This window comes from Podarcis tiliguerta, assembly GCF_965153285.1.
Source record: "Podarcis tiliguerta genome assembly, chromosome: 9".
NCBI classification, from domain to species: domain Eukaryota; kingdom Metazoa; phylum Chordata; class Lepidosauria; order Squamata; family Lacertidae; genus Podarcis; species Podarcis tiliguerta.
In genome coordinates this window covers 1322687-1336661 of record NC_139542.1, presented here as the reverse complement: position 1 = coordinate 1336661, position 13975 = coordinate 1322687, and the positions used below count along the sequence as shown (strand labels likewise).

General features: G+C 47.6%; 1 protein-coding gene across 1 annotated transcript in view; it reads right to left on the bottom strand.

The window, feature by feature from the left end:
- Positions 1 to 5425: 5425 nt before the first annotated feature.
- The window catches only part of EXOC6B (exocyst complex component 6B), a 310152-nt gene continuing 301602 nt past the window's right edge, over positions 5426 to 13975 (bottom strand). The window contains exon 21 of the transcript XR_014501819.1: positions 5426 to 5685. The gene's annotated coding sequence lies outside the window, so the exon portion shown is untranslated. The remainder of the gene's footprint in view (positions 5686 to 13975) is intronic.

The window sequence follows — 13975 nt, the reverse complement described above, 5'->3', positions numbered from 1 at the left end:
TGGAGGGCTAGAGGACCAATAAATAATAATAATTTTATCATTTATACCCCGCCCATCTGGCTGAGTTTCCCCAGCCACTCCGGGCAGCTTACAGCACATATAAAAACATAGTGAAACGTCAAACATTTTTAAAAAAAAAACTCTCAGCAAGTAGAACTAGTGAAGGAGCCTTGAGAACAAATCTTCTAACAGCAGCTTTGGAATCATGCACCCACCAGCTCAAGTCACAGATGATTGTTGTTGTTGTTGTATTTATCTGTTTCTCACTTTTATTCCCTGATTGGAGGAAAGCAATCATTTAAAAAAGTATACATATTGTCGTCGGCATCTTCTTCTTCTTTGGTGATCCCTTATAGCCGAGTAAGTTTGTCTTCCATAAACACGGTTTTAACAAGGAGTCCGTAAGGGGCTGTGGAGGCCAATTCTGGATCCACACGTCCTTCCACAGTGGGGACATAGGTTTCCAGGTGGGAGTTGATCACGGTGAATGTCTGCCAAGCATGCTTTCCTCTTAGCACGTTTCTCCCTCGCGTCCTGAGTCCTGAGTCTTCAAAGCCCATGACGCCTTTGGAGTGCTTGCAGGCCAGTGTTTCCCAATTGTCAGTGTTTATACTACATTTTTTTTCAGATTTGCCTTGAAAGAGTCTTTGAACCTCTTTTGTTGACTACCAGCATTACTATTTCCGTTTTTAAGTTTGGAATAGAGTAGTTGCTTTGGAAGACGATCATCAGGCATCCGCAGAACATGACCAGTCCAACCAAATTGATGTTGAAGAATCATTGCTTCAACACTGGGGATCTTTGCTTCTTCCAGTACACTGATATTAGTTCACCTGTCTTCCCAAGTGATGTGTAAAATTTTTCGGAGACACCGTTGATGGAATCTTTTGACGAGTTGGAGATGGCCTTTATAAGTGGCCCATGTCTCACAAGCATACAGTGAGATTGGTAATACTACCAACCTTACTGTACATATTGTAGAGTTGGAAGGGATCCCAGCGGTCATCTAGTCTATCTCCTTGCAGTGGAGGAATTTCAACTAAAGCATCCATGATAGCTGGCCAACCAGTCCTCTGCCTGATAAAGCCCAATGAACAGGAGTCAACCATCTCTCAGGGGAATTTGCTCCACTGTCAAACAGCTCTTACCTCAGAAAGTTCTTCCTGATGTTCAGATGGACTCTCCTTTGGTCCTTCCCTCAGGAGCAGGAAGAAGTAAGCTTGCTCCATCTTCCCTGTGACAACCCTTTAGATATTTGAAAATGCCTAACATATCTCTTATCGGTCTCGTCCCCTTCAGCTATCAGAGTTTTCCCCGTGTGGCAAATGTCAAAGTGGGACGAAAATGATGACTGAGTCACCCATCCTGTGTACCTGAAGCCTCCTCAGATCAAGACGTTGCAAATGGGATTCTGAAATTATTTCCATGAGCAAACGCTGACTGGACTCTGCCTCCAGCACCCTGAATGTCAAAGTGCCTCTTCAGACAGAAGAAGCCAATTTGTGATGCCTAATATGCCCCTTTCAAGGGGACCAGCCCCCGACATGCGGGGGGCTATGGACGAGCTGCCAAGTGCCATTCCAAAGAAACTCAGAAATAAAGCAAAGGGGAAATAACTCTAATAAGGACCCCATTTCTGAATACACTGCCATAATGTCAATGAAAGGCAGCCTGCCTTCTCTCGTTCCATGAGATTCAGGAACTTCTTCCCACAGCCCCTTCAGAAGGATGGCATGTGAGCTGTTGTCTGATGCGCAATGAACACTGAACTGCTGCTGAAATGCCCCATCGCTGCCCATGGAACACAGGACCAGACACCCTCTGGGTGAACTCAGTAGTTTTCAAACTTTTGGGGGGCCCTGCCCCCTTGGCTCCATAAATACATCCCAAATGCCCCCTACCCAATGAAAAGCACTATTCAGAAGAGCCGTTTGCACGACCCACTGAGGAAGATAATAAACATTCAGAACAGTAACAATTAAGATCAGGTTTATTCAAAATCCAATTAAGGGCTCGTCAATACATAGCTTTCGCTCTGTGCTTTCTAGGAACAGGTTCAGTTTGGGTTCAATTTTGGCTTTTTTAAATTATTATTTGCCCCTGCCTCTTTCCCCATGAAAATCCACTCTCTACCACTAAATTGGAGCAATCAGCAATTCGGGTTTTCCACAGGCTGCTGTTTGCTCCGATTCAGCGGTAAAGAGCAGGTTTTCGTGGGGAAAGTTGCAAGGCAAGAAAAAACAGAGCTTGGACACAGACCTGGAAAGCTTGGACCTTTTCCTAGAAAAGCAGCGCAAGGATAAGTGTGGATGACCCTGAGACTGCCTAGTTTAATTCATTCAAAATGATTGAGGGGATGGAGTGGTTCTCCTATGAAGAAAGGGGAAAACATTTCAGATTTTTCAGTTTAAAGAAAAGATGAGTAACAAGCGACAGGATAGAAGTTTTATACAATTATGCATGGAGAAAGTGGAGAGAGAAAGCTTTTTCTCCCTCTCTCCTCAACCAAACTTACATCACAAGGTTCTTATAAAGAAAAAACGTGAAAGGGAAGGGATCATGTGCAAGAAAGACCTTCCACAGATAAATGGAATGAAATAAAATGTTTGCAGTGAAATGGCAGGTACTAATAGTAGTAACAGAAAATGTGAGAATGATCAGGAACGTTTTGTTGTTGTTGAGTCGTTTAGTCGTGTCCGCCTCTTCGTGACCCCCTGGACCAGAGCACGCCAGGCACTCCTGTCTTCCACTGCCTCCCGCAGTTTGGTCAAACTCATGCTGGTCGCTTCGAGAACATTGTCCCACCATCTCGTCCTCTGTCGTCCCCTTCTCCTTGCGCTCTCCATCTTTCCCAGCATCAGGGTCTTTTCCAGGGAGTCTTCTCATGAGGTGGCCAAAGTCTTGGAGCCTCAGCTTCAGGATCTGTCCTTCCAGTGAGCACTCAGGGCTGATTTCCCTAAGAATGGAGAGGTTTGATCTTCTTGCAGTCCATGGGACTCTCAAGAGTCTCCTCCAGCACCATAACTCAAAAGCAACCATTCTCCGGCGATCAGCCTTCTTGATGGTCCAGCTCTCCCTTCCATGATCAGGAACATACCAGAGATTAAATCCTATTGAACACAGTCAGACTTAATTCTGAGTAAAACTGCTTAGGATTGCAGTGTAAGGCTGCACAGTCTTTAGTCAGGTACCTGGGAGTAAGCACCATTGAACATAGTGGGACTTACTTCTGAGTAGACAGTGTAAGGCTCCACTTACGATAAAGAAACACATACTCCACATGTTTCCTAGAAAATGGGTGGCTGCTGAAGCCTTGCAATTAAAGAATTTAAAGGGGATTGGTGACTTTTTCCTTCAGAATTATAGGAAGGCCTTACTATGCCAGCTTCACTGTTTCCTGCATTTGGTGCAGGAATTTTATGGAATGGGACGCCATTTTTGCAACCACCCCTTTTAATTGTTCTCTGAGGGAAAAGGAAAAGCGGGACATTCCGGGATCAAACCGGGCCGCTGCTGTCATCCTTGGACTTACCCTGGAAAATAGGGACACTTGGAGGGTATGCAAATGAAGAAAACCAAACTCTGCCTCGAGGCCAGCTTGAAAAAATGCCCTCCCAGCTCCCTTGACGAAACAACCGCATGGACATGTTTTCCAAAGGCACAGCTGTTTTGAAATCCAGCTTTCTATGGCGGGGGATCTTCCCATTTCTGTGGCTGGGAGGAGAGATTTGGGGTTAAGTCTCCCACTTTGCCATGTTCCCAGCTAGAATTAGAAGGCTGTTTTTTCTTAAAGGGCAGAGCCAGTTCAAAGCAGCAGCAGCAGCAAAGATTGGGGATTCTGTGGCTAAGGGTCTACTTTTTTCCACTTGCTCCATCCCTGTCCCTGATCCTTTACTGCAGTAGCCTAAATCCCAAAGACTTCTGCCTGGCAGACATTAGAAGGAAACTGACAATTTGTGGAAAATAGTGGCGTTTTGGTGGGAACCTAGAAATATTTTATTTTTTTTACGGTTCCCATATTTGATTGTGTTTTTTCACCAAATGCTATTTTTACAATTGTACGCAAGCAGATGAAGAATTACTAAAAGCAGTGATTCCCACGTATCAGAAAGAATCTTGTCCAACTTCCTCTTCAAAGCATTGTGGGCTTTTCCTTTCTACTTCTCTGCCTGCCACAGGGCATCGCCCAAGGCAGGGGGGCTGCCCCCTCCCCCTCCTTGTGGTCCTTCCCCCAGCAGGTGAAATCCTTCTTATTCCAGCAAGCCTTTAGGAACTGACTGTTTTTAAGGAAAGGGCTGGTGCTGCAATTTTTTAATTGTTGTTGCTATTTGTATTTGTAATATATTTGAATTTTTGTATTGTTTTAATCTTATTAGTCTTTAATTATAGAATCATAAAATTTTAGAGTTGGGGGAGATTCCAAGGGTCTGCTAGTCCACTTTTCTATGTTTTTAGTCTTTTCTATGCTTTTAGTTTTTCCTATTTTATCTGTGTGGGGTTTATATATCTATATCTATAGTGTCCCAAACTTGATGTTTTGTTCCATATGTAATTGTTACTGAATCTCTGGCTCAATTTGGGGCTGGGCTTGACAAGCAAACCCATTTCCAAAACACATGGGAGTAGATCTTTGGTTCTTCTAAATCCAGTTCTGAAATTGAGACCACCCTGGACAGAGAAACATTTTTCTTCCTATCCCTGAACACTAGAACTTGTGAACATCCAATGAAGCTGAAGATTTGAGCCCAAGAGCAACTCTCCCCTACTGTGGTTTCCAGCAATTGGTATTCAGAAGCATTGCTGCCTTCAACTCTGATAGCCCTCTTCTCAATGAATCCCTCCAATCCTCTTTCAGCGTGATCTAGGTTGGTGGCCAGGTCAGCAGTTCAAATCCCCGCAACAGAGTGAGCTCCCATTGCTCTGTCCCAGCTCCTGCCAACCTAGCAGTTCAAAAGCACACCAGGGCAAGTAGATAAATAAGTACCACTGTGACGGGAAGTTAAACAGCACTTCCATGTGCTCTGGTGTCCCGTTGCACCAGAAGCAGTTTAGCCATCTTCTTCTCCTTTGGCAATCACTCGTAGTCAAGTAAGATTATCTTCCATAAACACGGTTTTAACAATGAGTCCGTAAGTGACTGTGGAGGCCAATTCTGGACCCACACATCCTTCCACAGTGGGGACATTGGTTCCCGGGAGTCATACTGGCCACATGACCCGGAAAGCTGTCTGTGGACAAACACTGGCTTCCTCGGCCTGAAAGCGAGATGAGTGCCACAACCCCATAGTCATTGTTGTCATCATCATCATCATCTCATCATCTCATCATCTCATCATCATCTCATCATCATTTTATTTGACTGGACTTAATCATCCAAGGTTCCTTTACCTTTTACCTTTACCTAGGTATAATAGACAGACATGGTGTGGTGCTGTGGTTTAAACCATAGAGCCTATGACTTGCCAATCAAAAGGTTGGTGGTTTGAATCCCCGCAACAGGGTGAGCTCCTGTTGCTCGGTCCCTGCTCCTGCCAACCTAGCAGTTCGAAAGCACATCAAAGTGCAAGTAGATAAATAGGTACTGCTCTGGCGGGAAGGTAAACGGCATTTCCGTGCGCTGCTCTGATTCACCAGAAGCGGCTTAGTCATGCTGACCACAAGACCCGGAAGCTGTACGCCGGCTCCCTCGGCCAATAAAGCGAGATGAGCGCCGCAACCCCAGAGTCGGCCACGACTGGACCTAACGGTCAGGGGTCCCTTTACCTTTAGGTTGGTGGCCATCATTGCCTCCTAAGGGAGCAAATTCTATAGTTCAACTAAGCACTGAGTGAAGAAGTGCTTTCTTTTGTCTGTTCTGACTCTTCCAAAATTCAGGGGTTGTTGTGCTCTAGGCTGACGGCATTCTGTTCTGTTTTACTAGGACTCATTACTGGGGCTTTGCACCAATTAGGGTCCCTCCAGAAGCTTTGGATGCACCAGGAAAAGGATTGCCGGAGTTGCAATATCTTGACCCCGGCAATATCTCTCCGCCATCCCGTGGCTGGAAAGAGCCACTGGTTTCTTGCGACCTGTGCAAAGCCTACTACAGGGTGACCCTCTCGCTCAGTCATTCCTGCACCACGCCCGGGACTTCTGGCCAAAATGCCTCATGTGGAAGGCCCATGCACTAAGCTGTTCCCAGATCCAGAAGCCAGTGGGACATTTGCAATGGAAAAATGTGTTCTGGCATCTTCCCTCTCCCTTGGTCTCTTGGGTAGCCTTGATCTCAACCCAAGCAGACATGGAGGGTTCTACAAGGATTTTCCCATCGTCATGGAGCCAAGGGCTACATCATCCTTATGTTCTTCCTCTTCCTCCAGGGACACTGGAGGTTGCGCTCGCTTCCGGACACCTCAATACCATTTGGATGCCGTCAAACTGGAGAGGGTTCAAAGGACCAAAAAAGAAGAAGATGATTAAGTGGCTGGGAGGACGGAGTTATGAGAGGAAAAACAAGCGATGCAGAGCTTGGCAGCCTGAGGGGAGAGGGACATTGCTCTAGGATGCTCCAATGGATGCGTTCAAGAACAGCTCTCACTAGGCCAAGTGGGGGAAATCTCAACAACGTGGGGATAAAAACCAAGCAACAATTCCAAAGGACATGGAAGAAGTCATCACACGTGCGTACTCCGCTTTACCAAATTACAATCTGGGCCCCTTAGGAATGCATCCTCTAGGATGTGAGGGCGATCTGGCTGCGACATCTGTCACCCCATTGATCGCCAGGGTTGATTCGGCTGATCTGGCTGGCTAGGCGGGTGTCCCCTTCCTCCCTCACCGCTCCATGTGCGTCCCTCCCGAAGCTGCACGCTCGGTGGAAGAGGACGACCATCCCAGACAGAAGGAGTGTACCGTTCTTCGGTCAAGGGTATACGATAGCTGCGCTCCCCTGCTAGAACCTCCAAACAAGCTCAAGGAATGCATCCTCTATGCTGTGATGGATCCAGCCATAAGAACCTAAGAAAAGTGCTGGATCAGGCCAATGGCCCATCTAGTCCAGCCTCCTGTTCTCACAGTGGCCAACCCGATGCCTGTGGAAAGCCAGCAAGCAGGATTCCAGCACAAGAGCCCTCTCCTCTCCTATAGACTCCATCAGCTCATATTCAGAACCATTGCTGCCTCCATCAATAGCCATGTATGGCAGTCTTCGCCCAGGAAATTCAATGAAAGCATCCCTGACAGAGGGCCATCCGACCTCTGCTGAAAAATCTCCAACGATGGCTTGGAAACAGGATGAGGATACTCTGCATTTAGGAGGGGAGACCCACTTCAACCCTTTGAACTTGACAATCCTATCCCATTCCAGAAGACTCGGCGGAGGAGGCCTGCCAAGGTTATCTCCACAGTAGCGGTGGGAAGCGCAGAGGTCGTCAACAGAGTCTGGATTCTCTGCCAAGCTGAGCAAGCAGGAGGGGAGGCGGAATCCCCTCAGAGCTAATTTCAGAGCAGTCACATCATTCCTCCCTCTCCCTTTTTGGTCTCCATTTCAGCAGCTGGAATGGAAGGGCGCAGCTGGAGAAGCCCCCCTTTCGCCCCTGCGGTTTCCTGAGGAGGGGAGGCTCAGAGCTCCTTCAGCTCCATCCCTATGGATGGGAAGCCAGGGTGGTTTGTTTTCTCAAAGCTCCCGCCTCTGTCGCAGCCCGTCCTCCGGGAGGGTGTCGTGTTTTGATGGTGTTAAAATAGAAGCATTCAGTAAGTCGTTCCGACCCTCTTAAGTGAATAATGACAGAGGCAGCCCGCCAGCCCTCGTGGGCTTCCTTGCCCGCTGAGGTTTGGAAGGGGCTTTTGAGGCAGAGGCCAAAGTGTTCTCCCTCGTCCAGGCCCTTTGGTGACTTTGACTCATCATGGCGAGGGTGGATTCCGATGACCCGAGTTTCTTTCCCTGTCTGCTCCAAGTTGCTACCTAGCGGGATCCCCAGGCTGTCTGCTGCAGGCACCTGGCAGGCAGCAAAGAGGAATCAGGTGGATGTGGGCCCTTCCTACCTGGAGACACCCTCTGCTCCGCCCCACTGGGAACTTCAGGGTCTTGTTTTAGGGGAACCCTCCAGACACCATGTTCAAACAGGAACAGGAAGCAGGGCTGGGTGTTTTCCAAGACTGGGATCTCAGGAAGGCCAAGTCTGGATGGAAAGAAAAGTCCAGCCATCTTGCAGAGTGACATAAAGCCAAGTATTTTGTGGCCGGTGACTGAGCATGCAGGATGGGGAGCAAGGACTGTACTTTCAGTGACCAGGATGCTTTCTTCTTTATTTCTGTTTATTTTAAACAATAAAAAAATAAATGAATCAAGTGTTTCTCATTCCACACATTTCATAAATGTTCCTTTGGGGGCAAAGCAGCCTAGGATTCCCAACATGGGAAGCTTGACTGACTCCTTGTGATTTCAGTGAAACTCACACAGGGGAAGGAAGGACAAATTGCCGGGCAAAAACTGCAGGCAAATTTGCTCGTTCGCACCATTGCTTGAGAACGTAAGGAGAGCCTGGCTGCAGGATCAGTCCTATAGACTGTGCTCAGACCCTCTTCTGTCACAGTGGCCAACCATATGCTCCAAGGGGGAGCCCACCAGCAGGACGGGAGGAGAGGAGCAGACTTCCGCTGTCGTTTTCCAGCAACTGGTGTTAACAGCCTCTGATCAGAGCTAGCAGCCATTGACTGTCCCATCACAGAATCCTAGAACTGAAGTTGGAAGGGACCCAAAGGGTCATCTACCCCAACCCCCTGAAACGCACAAACATCCTCCATGGACATTTGTTTTTCTTTTCCACATGGGTCTACTGAATGCACCGGCACTCACTGGAAGCTTAAGCCACCGATGGACTTGAGCCAGGTCTTTCCAAAACCTCAATCACATGAAAGCATTTGCAGGACTTCGAAAGGTCCACTTGACCCTTTATGGGTAGTGGATAGATTGAGCCACCCATTCCATAGCCAAAGCCCTGAGAGAGGAAGAATAAGCCCAGGGGAGAGGGAGAGCAGTGCTAGCCTGGAGCGTTCCTTCCCCTTCATTATCTGAGGAGCCACAAGGGCAAGCTGAGTTTTGCATCGTGATTTGAATCCTGATGGTCAGAATGAGAAAAAATAATAATAATTACTTGCATTTCTGCTTATTGGCATTATTACAGGACTGGGGTTACAGCCTGCTTACAAAAGCATATTGGAAGAACATGGTAAGCCGTTGCAGATTGGTATTAGTACAGGAGAATGCTGTGGACATCGTGTATCTTGATTTCAGTAAGGCTTTTGACAAAGTCCCCCAATATATTCTCATGAGGAAGCTGGTAGAATGCGGGTTGAATTACCGGTAAGTAACTGTTAGGTGGATTTGTAGCTGGTTGACTGATCAAACCCCAAAAGTACATCCACCCCACTTTTTAGCAGCTTCCCACAAATAATGTTTCCAAGCACAATTCAAAGTGTTGGTGCTGACTTTTAAAACCCTAAACGGCTTCAAAGGCCCAGTAGAACTAAAGGAGCGTCTCCATCCCCATTGTTCTGCCCGGACACTGAGGTCCAGATCCGAGGGCCTTCTGGTGGTTCCCTCCCTGCAAGAAGTGAAGTTACAGGGAACCAGGCTGAGAGCCTTCTCGGTAGTGGCACCCGCCCTGTGGAACGCCCACCCACCAGATGTCAAGGAAATAAACAACTACTTGACTTTTAGAAGACACCAGAAGGCAGCCCTCTTGAGGGAAGTTTTTAATGTTTGATGTTTTATCGTGCTTTTAAAATTCTGTTGGGAGCTGCCCAGAGCGGCTGGGGAAACCCCAGCCAGATGGGTAGAGTATAAATAATAAATAATAAATTAGTAGTAGTAGTCGTCGTCGTCTACCCAGATGTTAGGAAAGTTACTGTGAGTTTTAATCAATTGTTCTTTTAACTTTTGGCCAGTTTTAAATTACTGTTGCTAATTTCATTTCTTGTTTTATCTTTTTTGCAAACCACTTGGGCAGCGCGGGGTTGACAATCAAGCTGCGCGTAAGTTTTATGAAATAAAAATAAATTCACAGACATGCCATTAAAACAGCAAAAGTTATTTTTAAAGCAGCACAATTTCTACCAGGGGACAAGAAAAGACAGACTGTGGAGGAGCAGGTAGCCTCAGTGGAAAGAAGCAGGTTGGCCGCCCAGTTGGTGACCCAACCAGTCTACCACGAGGGCAGGGATAATAAACAGGTCTGCGGTTGCAAAGCAGCTCTGTTTCCCAATGGGTGGGAAGGAGAGAGAGAGAGAGACATAGATTTGGTGACAACAAGCAAAGGCCTCCATGTGCCAAACCTCAGAGCCTCATTTGCAACAAGTGCCAGGCAGGAAGATCTGCATAGCAATTCATCAGCCTCCTCTCAAGCCAAGTCAAAATGCCTGTGCTAATGTCAACTTTTTTTGTATACCGGTAAGCAGTGCTGGAGGGGACGCGGGTGGCGCTGTGGGTTAAAGCCTCAGTGCCTAGGGCTTGCCGATCGAAAGGTCGGCGGTTCGAATCCCCGCAGTGGGGTGCGCTCCCGCTGTTCGGTCCCAGCGCCTGCCAACCTAGCAGTTCGAAAGCACTCTCGGGTGCAAGTAGATAAATAGGGACCGCTTACCAGCAGGAAGGTAAACGGCGTTTCCGTGTGCAGCTCTGGCTCGTCAGAGCAGCGATGTCACGCTGGCCACGTGACCCGGAAGTGTCTTCGGACAGCGCTGGCCCTTGGCCTCTTTGAGTGAGATGGGCGCACAACCCTAGAGTCTGTCAAGACTGGCCCGTACGGGCAGGGGTACCTTTACCTTTTTAAGCAGTGCTGGATTTACGTATAAGCTAAACAAGCTATCACTTAGGGTCCCAGTCTCTTGGGGGCCCCCAAAAGGAAAAAAATAACTGGATGTACATTTCCAAAAAATAAGATAAAAAACAAATGAAGTAAAGCCTACCTACAGCAACAGTGTTTTGTGTTCTGCTGGTTCCTGTAATATAAGTCATGGGCCCCCGCCTGCTAGCCTGCTCCCTAAAATATCACCAGTTTGCTCCTTTCTATATATAGGGCACCTACATTCTGCATTTAATGGCAAATGACTTTAGGTATCTGCTAAAGGTAAAGGGACCCCTGACCATTAGGTCCAGTCACGGACGACTCTGGGTTTGCGGCACTCATCTCGCTTTATTAGCTGAGAGAGCCGGCGTACAGCTTCCGGGTCATGTGGCCAGCATGACTAAGCTGCTTCTGGAGAACCAGAGCAGTGCACAGAAACGCCGTTTACCTTCCTGCCAGAGCAGTACATATTTATCTACTTGCACTTTGATGTGCTTTCAAACTGCTAGTTTGGCAGGAGCAGGGACCGAGCAACGGGAGCTCACCCCGTCGCGGGGATTCGAACCGCCGACCTTCTGATCGGCAAGTCCTAGGCTCTGTGGTTTAGACCACAGCACCACCCGCATCCCTTAGGTACCTATTAGGTCCATAAATTACCATATAGCATATATTCAACACAAAAACCAGTGACAATTTGTTGTTGACAAAGGACAGCTGGACATATAAAGGGACCCATTGCCTTCAGTAGCTGAGGGCCTTATCAAACCTAAACCTTGCCCTGGGTATAAGAACAAAAGAAGATCTCTTCCGGATCAGACCAATGGCCCATCTAGCCCAGCCTACTGTTCTCAAAGGGGCCAACCAGATCCTGTGCAAAACCTGCAAACAGGATCCACGCTGAAGAGCAACTCTCCCCTCCTGTGGTTTCCAGGAACTGGGATTCAGAAGCCTTGCCACCTCCGACTGTGGCGCCGGGACAGAGTCATCCTGGCCAGTAGCCATCAATATCCATCGCCTCCATGATTCTGTCTATTCCCCTTTTAAAGCCATCCAAGTTGGAGGTCATCTCTGCCTCCTGAAGGAGCAAGTTAAATAGTTTAAATATGTGCTATGAAGAACTGTCTTTAGTTGTCATCTCCTCACTCCAATGATCCCTGGGAAGTGACATTCATTGCTGGAGGGGACAGCTGTAACTTGACCACCTACTGTGTAGCGGCTGCTATGCCTGCACATTTTATCCACTTCTGCCAAAACAGGGCAAAAAAAACAAAAACAAAAAACCCCCTGTAGACTTTTTTAAAAATTCCCCATAATAATGACTGTTGGAAAACAGAGCTTAATTTTTAGCAAAGCTGCTTTAGACCTAAAGCCCCTTCTTGAAGTGACATACATACATACATACATACATACATAATTCTACTTGTATGTCACCTTTCCACAGTTCAAACCATGCTCAAGGCGACTTATGATATGAAAAGAAATGCATAGCTAGAGCATAACAAAAGTGGTCATAAAAAAATAAAGGAAACATTAAAAAATGTGCAACCAAACTGAACAAATTCAAAATAAATCGCAACCAGATCTTTTAAAAAAATACAGAAATGAACAGCAACAACACAACACACACAAAAAACCCCCCAAACAACACCCCAGCTCACAAAGCAAAGGTTATGGCCAGTGCATCTATGCCTGTGTAGTTTTTTAAAAAGTGTTTAACACTGACCAAAAGCCTATACAGTGGACGCTCGGGTTGTGAACATGATCCGTGCAGGAAGCACATTCGCAACCCACAGCAGTGCATCTGTGCATGCGTGGGTTGCTATTCGGCGCTTCTGTACATGTGCAAGCGTCAAAACCCGAAAGTAACCCGTTCTGGTACTTCTGGGTTTGGCACTGTGCGCAACCCAAAATTGCACAACCCGAAGCATCTGTAACCCGAGGTAAGACTGTGATAGTTGGAGCTTGCCTTACTTCCAAGGAGTGAGTGTTCCACGTGGCTTTCGTTTAACAACTTTTTCTGTTTTGCAGTTTATATCATTTTAACTGCCCCAAGACAGGTAGCACAAAGTCAGTCCCATATCCATCCCATTCCGTGTGTCAAGCCCACAGCAGGACATTAGAATGTGGGTGAAATTGGGGTGTGTGTTTTTTTCTTCTGGGTGTAATGTTGCCCCCCAGAACTCTCACCTTAGAGCCAGCCTCTTTGAAAGGCAGTGACTACTGAACCTGGCGTCTGGTGGCACACACATGCTGGGCGAGGAGAGCTGCGCAGGCCTTTCGCTCTCCTCGCCCAGGGCTGCCCAGCCAGCCAACCGCAGAATGTTTTGCCGCCTCACTTGGAAGCACCCAGAGTGTAAATAAACCACAAAGTGCAAAGTAACAAAGACCTCTGAGTACCGGCCGAGTTCGTTCTTGAGGCTTGGGCTGGTCGAACTCTTCCTTCCTTTTCTGTCTGCTCCAGGAACCTCGGCAGACGTCCCCGGGGCTCTGCACCCATTTGGTTCCGCTGTCTGCACCGCAGAACTCGTGGGTCTGCCACCCAGATGGCCTTCCCTCCCCGCAGACAAAACACTCAGCTGTGACGTGGACTCCCAAGACTCTGAGGCCAACCTTTGCTGCCTGCCTAGGGAGGGATGGAAAGATTGCAAAGTTTGAAACCCCTGCAGAAACCAGAGGACTCCCCCTTGCTTCTCCTCCTTCAGCTCCTAACCCATCCCATTGTCCTTTGTAGGCTTTCCACCTCCATCAATGTTTCCTAAACGTTACTTGCAGTCAACTTGCCCAGCACCTATCCTTTCAAGATCAGTGGAAAGCACTTTGCAACTCGACTCCACCTCCAGGCAAGTGGCGTTGAGCCTTCAAGGGAGGCTAAGCTCTGTTGAAAATTGGTTCATTTTACTCCGACAAAGGTCCGTATAGTTAAAGCTATGGTTTTCCCAGTAGTGATGTATGGAAGTGAGAGCTGGGCCCTAAAGAAGGCTGATCGCCAAAGAATGGATGATTTTGAGTTATGGTGCTGGAGGAAACTCTTGAGAGTCCCATGGACTGCAAGAAGATCAAACCTCTCCATTCTGAAGGAAATCAGCCCTGAGTGCTCACTGGAAGGACAGATCCTGAAGCTGAGGCTCCAATACTTGGGCCACCTCATGAGA